General features: G+C 32.4%; 1 long non-coding RNA gene across 3 annotated transcripts; it reads left to right on the top strand.

Annotated features, from left to right (window-relative positions):
- The first annotated feature begins 1,575 nt into the window (after window positions 1-1,575).
- LOC116025206 lies at window positions 1,576-5,681 on the top strand. 3 transcript variants are annotated; one of them, XR_004099621.1, is made up of 9 exons: window positions 1,576-1,902; window positions 2,609-2,824; window positions 2,987-3,218; window positions 3,542-3,670; window positions 3,910-4,168; window positions 4,890-4,935; window positions 5,013-5,092; window positions 5,137-5,205; window positions 5,297-5,681. It is a non-coding gene; the product is annotated as an uncharacterized LOC116025206 (long non-coding RNA). The 3 variants fall into 3 exon arrangements; XR_004099619.1 differs by lacking the exon at window positions 4,890-4,935; XR_004099620.1 differs by lacking the exon at window positions 4,890-4,935 and having other exon boundaries at window positions 2,606-2,824.
- Window positions 5,682-6,844: the final 1,163 nt, after the last annotated feature.

Here is a 6,844-nt window from a genome sequence, read left to right as displayed (position 1 = left end):
CAATCAATTTCAACACTAATATACAAATCTTATAATTTCAAATAAATGTACACTTTCAAATATTAGAATTGTTTATAATTTCATCATCAATTATATATATATATATATATATATATAGTGTCATAATCATGTGTGGCCGCTCCTTAACGTGCGATCAGTGCAGCCTCACTACTATGTATACAAATATATACCACTCAATGTTAGAAAATGCACCGCACAAATATGCATCATTAGGTACGCATCACCAAAAAATACACCACTAGGCATGCAAATATACACCACACAGTGTTAACAAATGCACCATTAGGGACAGGGAAATTATGGTGCATTATTTTGGGTGTGTGGTGTGTTTTTTGGTGTTTTTTTGTATTTTCATTGTGGAGTGTTTTCTTACATTGAGTGGTGCATTTTATAACATTGAGTGGTGTGAACCGCACCGACCGCACGGGAAGGCGTGGCTACATTTGAACATATTTCTATATAGTGGTGAGGCCGCACTGACCGCACGTTAAGGGGCGGCCTATATATATATAAAGTTTATTCGTGCATCACACGGGTACGTGCATCACACGGGTAATTTTCTATAAGTATATATACTACATGTGTATTTTATGTTTTATCAATGATTTTAGGATGTTTCTTCCATATAGAAAATATTATAAACCATTATAAATACTATTAAATATTTTACAAAGTTAAATCCTTTATATTGTATTAAATAAATCCGGTATGTTTGCTAATAAGGTAGATAGTGTATACATAGGGGTGAATAATAAAAATAAGAGCCACAAAATGGTCTCACATTGAAAAAGAACTTTTAATTCATAAAATGGTCATCATAAGTTACATAAATCATATTATATAGCAAATTTTTTAAAATAAATGCAATTAAATGAGTCATATATATATATATATATATATATATATTTAAAAAAAAGAGTCATATATTATTGATACTTTTGCATTAATCTTTATAATCAAATAAACATACACTCTCAAATATTATAATTATTTATATCTTCACATTTAATTTGTATTATTTAAATATATAATATAAAAATTAATCCGTGCATTACACGAGTAGTTTACTAGTTACACTAATATATAAATATGAAACTGATCATATAAATATTACCTTGATTATTTAGAAAGATAAATTCTTTCTGACTAGTAAATTGACATTTAACTTTGAAACTAAAGATAAGTAGATATATATACACCGTACATGTTTATAAATCTTAGAAAACTACCAATTATTCATTATAAATGAAGAGAATCGGTATATATGAATATTTAGTTGAGGGAATTTGAGAAAATTTTATGAAATGACTAATATGTTTTCTAATAATTGAAGAATTTGAAATGCAATGTTAATTTTTAGCTACACTCCAATGGCAATTTTTTTTTAAATCTCCATCAAACTCAATTATTAATTAATTGAAATATAATTTTACACAATTTGTTACCTTTTAAAATTAGTTAGGAAGAATTTAAAAAAAGATTAAACTCTCAACGGATTAATTTAGTCGGTGCGGATCTCTCGGTATATATAGGGCGCATGGTATCCTGCAAAACTAGTTGTCTCTCCGAAACCCTCACCCCCTCTATATCGCCCAAAACTCCCTCCCTCACTAAATTGCACTAAATTGTATAGCAGATTAGCAGATATTCCACAGCCTCTATCTCAACTCTTCTAATCCGGTCCTCACCAAAACTACCTCAGTCCCTCACCAAAACCTTCATATTATATCACCGCCTCTCTCTCCTTTGTTTTTAGATATAGAGAAAGATCTCAGAGAGAGTTGGAAGAGGAGGGAGGAGGAAGGACTGCGAGATACCAGAAAGAAGAAGATTTCGTTTTTCCAGGCATATTTGAAAGAATGGCTTCAAGACCAGGAGGAGGTAATTTCAAAGATTTTATTACTAATATGATTCTTTAATCTCGCTCGATCAAATGGCGTCTTGATTTTCTTGCTTTTCCGATTTTGGACTCGTTTAATATAATCCAGGGCTGGGGAGTTGTGTTCTTGACTGCTCATGAACTGTTTGATTTATTTCATACTGGTTTCTTGATTGGGTTTTTGCAATATTTCTTTTCATGAGTTACTAATGTGTTTATGAGTTATGTATGAAAACTAAGATTGTTAGAAGTCAAATTTTATGTACAATATATTTGATTTGGAGTAATTAAGATAGAATTCATACGTGACTCTTGTCTTTGTAGATCATAAACATTCTGTGTTAAAAATCCTTCTTTTGGGTGCTTGTTACCTAATGATATGCGTTTCTTTCAATTTTTCTGATTTGATGTATGAAAACAGGAGTGTTAAATGCCAATTATTCTGTAAATTTATTTGATTTGGAGTAATTTATAGATTAGGACAGAAATATTCTTTGTTAAAATGTCAGATTTTTTGGGTGTTTGTTACTCGTAATGGAATGTATTTCTTTTGATTTTTGCAAGTGTTTCTGATTTGGTGTATGAAAAAGAGTCTTTCAATTTATTTGATGGAGTAATTAAGATGAAACTTTATAAGAGACATTTGTCTTTGTAGATCAGAAATATTAATTTTTGGGTGTTTTCTTGCCTAATGTAAATGAATAGCAGATTTGCAGTTGAGGGAGTTGTTGCTGGGGAACGGAGTAAAAGAACATGGCGGCAGAGGGAAGGAATTGTCGGGTACTTGGGGATATTGGCAATATGGTTACCCTTCGAGGGGCTGAAGGCAAGCAGCAGCTTCCTCAGGGGTCTAGCCCCCTCACAAGTCACAAGGGGTTTTTGTGCACAACTACTGGCTAAGCTGCAGAAGCTGACAAGAACTGGGTTGGCGGCTATAATTTCTCTATTCAATAGTGTTAAATGATGCTTAGGACCCATTATTAATTATTTATGCCATGCCCCCACACCCCATCATCATGCTTTGTTGCTGTAAATCTGAAGTTCTAAAGAACTTGTCCCTTGCCTTAATCTCTTGATTTGCTGCAGAAACATATTGGTCTGTGAATGTGGATGGAGTTGCTGCTGCAAATGGAGTTGCCTAGAAAGCCTCCTCCCCAGAAAGAGAGCTACTGTGAAGCCAATCAAGCCTGAAGCTGTGATTGTAATCAGCCCTGACACTAAAGAAGAGGTGAAGGAAAAGAACAACCTCCGCAGAAAGGCAGCAGCTGAAGATTCATCTAGAAAGAGTTATACTGCAACTCTCACTGCTCGAAGCAAGGTTGATTGAGACTCATTCTCTGTTGATCTCATCTCTCCGAATGAATAAAAGTCTTTTGTTTCTGTTGATTGAATAATTGGAGTTCTCTTTAAGTCTTTTGTTTCTGTTGATTGAATAATTGGAGTTCTCTTTGGTCTTTTATTGTTTTTGCATAGGCTGCTTGTGGACTGAACATTACTTTTATTGTTTTTGCATAGGCTGCTTGTGGACTGAACATTAAATTTATTGTTTTTGCATAGGCTGCTTGTGGACTGAACATTAAATTTATTGTTTTTGCATAGGCTGCTTGTGGACTGAACATTAAATTACCTGTTTTTGCATAGGCTGCTTGTGGACTGAACATTAAATTACCAAAGGAGAAGATTGAAGATATTGATGCTGGAGATGTGTACAATGAGTTGGCAGTTCTGGTGTATGCAGAAGACATTTACAAGTTTTAAAAGGAAGCTGAGGTAAATCACCATTGGCTGTGTTTTACTGTATAATTACCATTGGCTGTTTTTGAAATTCTTGTATAAGGCTGCGTTTACTGTATAGCGCTAGATCAATGTCAATATTCTTTAGGGGAGTCTGTTAGTATTCTCTTAAGTCTTTTGTTTCTGTTGATTGAATAATTGGAGTTTTCAACATCTTTTGTTTATGCTGATTGAATAATTGGAGTTTTCTTTGGACTTTTATTGTTTTTGCATAGGCTGCTTGTGGACTGAACATTAAATTACCAATGGAGAAGATTGAAGATATTGATGCTGGAGATGTGTACAATGAGTTGGCAGTTGTGGAGTATGCAGAAGACATTTACAAGTTCTACAAGGAAGCTGAGGCAAATCACCTATGCAGAAGACATTTACAAGTTCTACAAGGAAGCTGAGGCAAATCACCTATGCAGAAGACATTTACAAGTTATACTAAAATGGAAAAATTGAGGATTTAGAGGTCTACAAGGCTGCTTGGTGACTCACTTCTTCCCCGCTTTTTATTGCCTCTTCTGATTATTATTTTAATTTTTATTGCCTATTCGCCTATTCTTCTGTTTATTATTTTAATTTTTATTGCCTATTTGCCTCTTCTCTAGTTTATTAATATTATTATTATTATTATTATTATTATTATTATCTTCATTATTGTTATTATCTTTATTATCTTTATTATTATTATTATTATTATCTTTATTATTATTATTATTATTATTATTATCATTATTATCTTTATTATTATTATTATTATTATTATTATTATCTTTATTATCTGTATTATTATTATCATTATTCTTTATTATTATTATTATTACTAATTTTCAGTTTTCTTTTTGTTTTCTTTTTTGAGTTACTTTTTTCAAGTGTTCTTTTTTTTTTTTTTTTTTCCACATTTCCGTTTTCTTATATTTCTTTTTTGAGTTACTTTTTTTCAAGTGTTTTTTTTTTTTTTCACATTTTAGTTTTCTTATATATATATATATATATATATATATATATATATATATATATATATATATAATTTTTATCCTTTCCTTCCCTTCCATTCTCCAATTTTTCTTAGTCTTTTTATTACTCTTCCCCTTCCATCTTCTACTTCCTACAACGTGAACTTTACTGATAATTTTGATGTGGTTAAAATGATGAATATATCTTGAAGAATTGAACTTTATATTGTTTAATGCTTTAAGAATTTCAGGATATTATGCTGTGTGGTGGATCTGATTCAGTAATTATACCAACTGGTATTATATATTTTATAATTAAATACATTGATTTAGCTAGCTATTTGTGGTTGTCACATATTGAATGTCTGTTGCAGGAGTGGGTGGATTTATTGCTTGCAGGGCACTTTCTCAGAGAAACAATGATCCTACTAGAGCTTCTCTACCTTTGGATAGTGTAATGTCATTATTGCTTGCATCTGCTGATATTGCTATTGACAGGACCGCGATGGGTTTGTCATGGGTGAAGGAGCTGGAGTTCTGCTTCTGGAAGAACTTGAGCATGCGAAGGTAACTCTCACATGTACTTTCCAAGTCTAGTTGTTTCATTCATTTCCTTATCATCCCATGCAACCAGAATTTTCCTTGTTTGAGTGAGCAGAAAAGAGGTGCAACAATCTATGCTGAATTTCTCGGTGGAAGAACCTCACCCTGAAGGTTATTCTTTCAGCTATTGAAAATGATTTTAAACCTGCTGATTTTCTTAATCTCCTCATGACCTACGCTAACTTCGACTGGTTGTCAATTGTCATTGTCCTTGTAGTTAAGCTGTTTTACTACTCTCTGTATCTTTGCTGGAATTAGGTCACTCAATCAAAAAAAATCAGTTTTCTTTTGTTTATTGTTTGTAGTTGAACACGCCTTTATAAAAGAGTGCAGTTACTGGTGTTGTCCTATGCATAGAGAGGGCAATAGCTAATTCTGGGTTATGCAAGGATGATGTTAGCTATATAAGACTATATACCAGGGTCCTTTTAGAGAAGCCATTAAAGACTATATACTATGGTTTTTTTATGCTCTCAAAAGGTTGAATCTTCAACCCAAGGGCCCTTCATGTCCCGACTCGACAAAGCATTTGTTGTTTTTCTATTCCAAAGGGTGCATGTTTTTTAGAGTAAAGAGTAATAATGAGTGAATGAACATCAATAAAGATATATTGGAGTGTGAATTCAACAAATATTTTTCGGAACCTAAAAAATTCGACCCTTCAAGGTTCAAAGGAAAAAGACCGGCTCTGTACACATACATGCCATTTGGAGGAGGTCTCAAGATGTGTCATGGGAAAGAGTATGCACGACTAGAAATTCTTGTTTTCATGCACGACTAGTGAAGAGATTCCAATGGGACAAAATAATTCCAGACGAGAAAGTCGTCTTCAATCCAATGCCAATTCCGGCCAAGGGACTCCCCGTCCGCCTCTATCCCCATACCCATAACCCATAACAACCCATATTAGACCAACGATATGATTACACCCACAAATACCATCTTCGTTTCAATTTGTCCATGAATTATTTAATTTTAGCTACTTCTTACTATACCTTTTGTTGTATTTTTATTGGATGCCGCTCCTCATGAGTGTTGGATCACAAAGAGTGTGTACAATTAATTAATTAATACTAAAGTATAAATAAATAACACCATTTGTAATGTTCTTTATTCATTAGATTCTGTTATTTTTTACCATCTAATAATATAAAATATTTGATACGGATAGCATTTTCCTTCTCCCTAATATAAATCTCATAATACTCAATAGGAGTGTACTATGTAGCATTACTTCACAAAATTATATTCAATTTTTTTAAAACTCGCATAAAAGCGTATTGGTAAGACATTCATTAAACTAAAACTCAATATTCAAATGTTCAAGCTACAATGTTCACTCAATATGTAATACTCCGTATTAAGATGTTCAATATACAGAACACTCTAATCTAAAAATGCATGAAAATAAGCTATGAATGCACCATTATGACAGAAAGTTGAATTTAAAAATAAAAAATAAAGAAAAATTTAGGAGTACAGTTAATAAAAAGGTGAGGGGAAAAGGTTTTAAATTGAAGGCCAAGTTATGAAGAACCATAAAGAAAAGATAGAAAAGAGAAATTGCAGCTTCTTACTACGAGTCTACGAGGAGAAAAAAAAA

This window comes from Ipomoea triloba, chromosome 1, assembly GCF_003576645.1.
Source record: "Ipomoea triloba cultivar NCNSP0323 chromosome 1, ASM357664v1".
Lineage (NCBI taxonomy): Eukaryota > Viridiplantae > Streptophyta > Magnoliopsida > Solanales > Convolvulaceae > Ipomoea > Ipomoea triloba.
The sequence above is the reverse complement of the archived record's forward strand: the minus strand, read 5'-3'. Positions and strand labels throughout refer to the sequence as shown.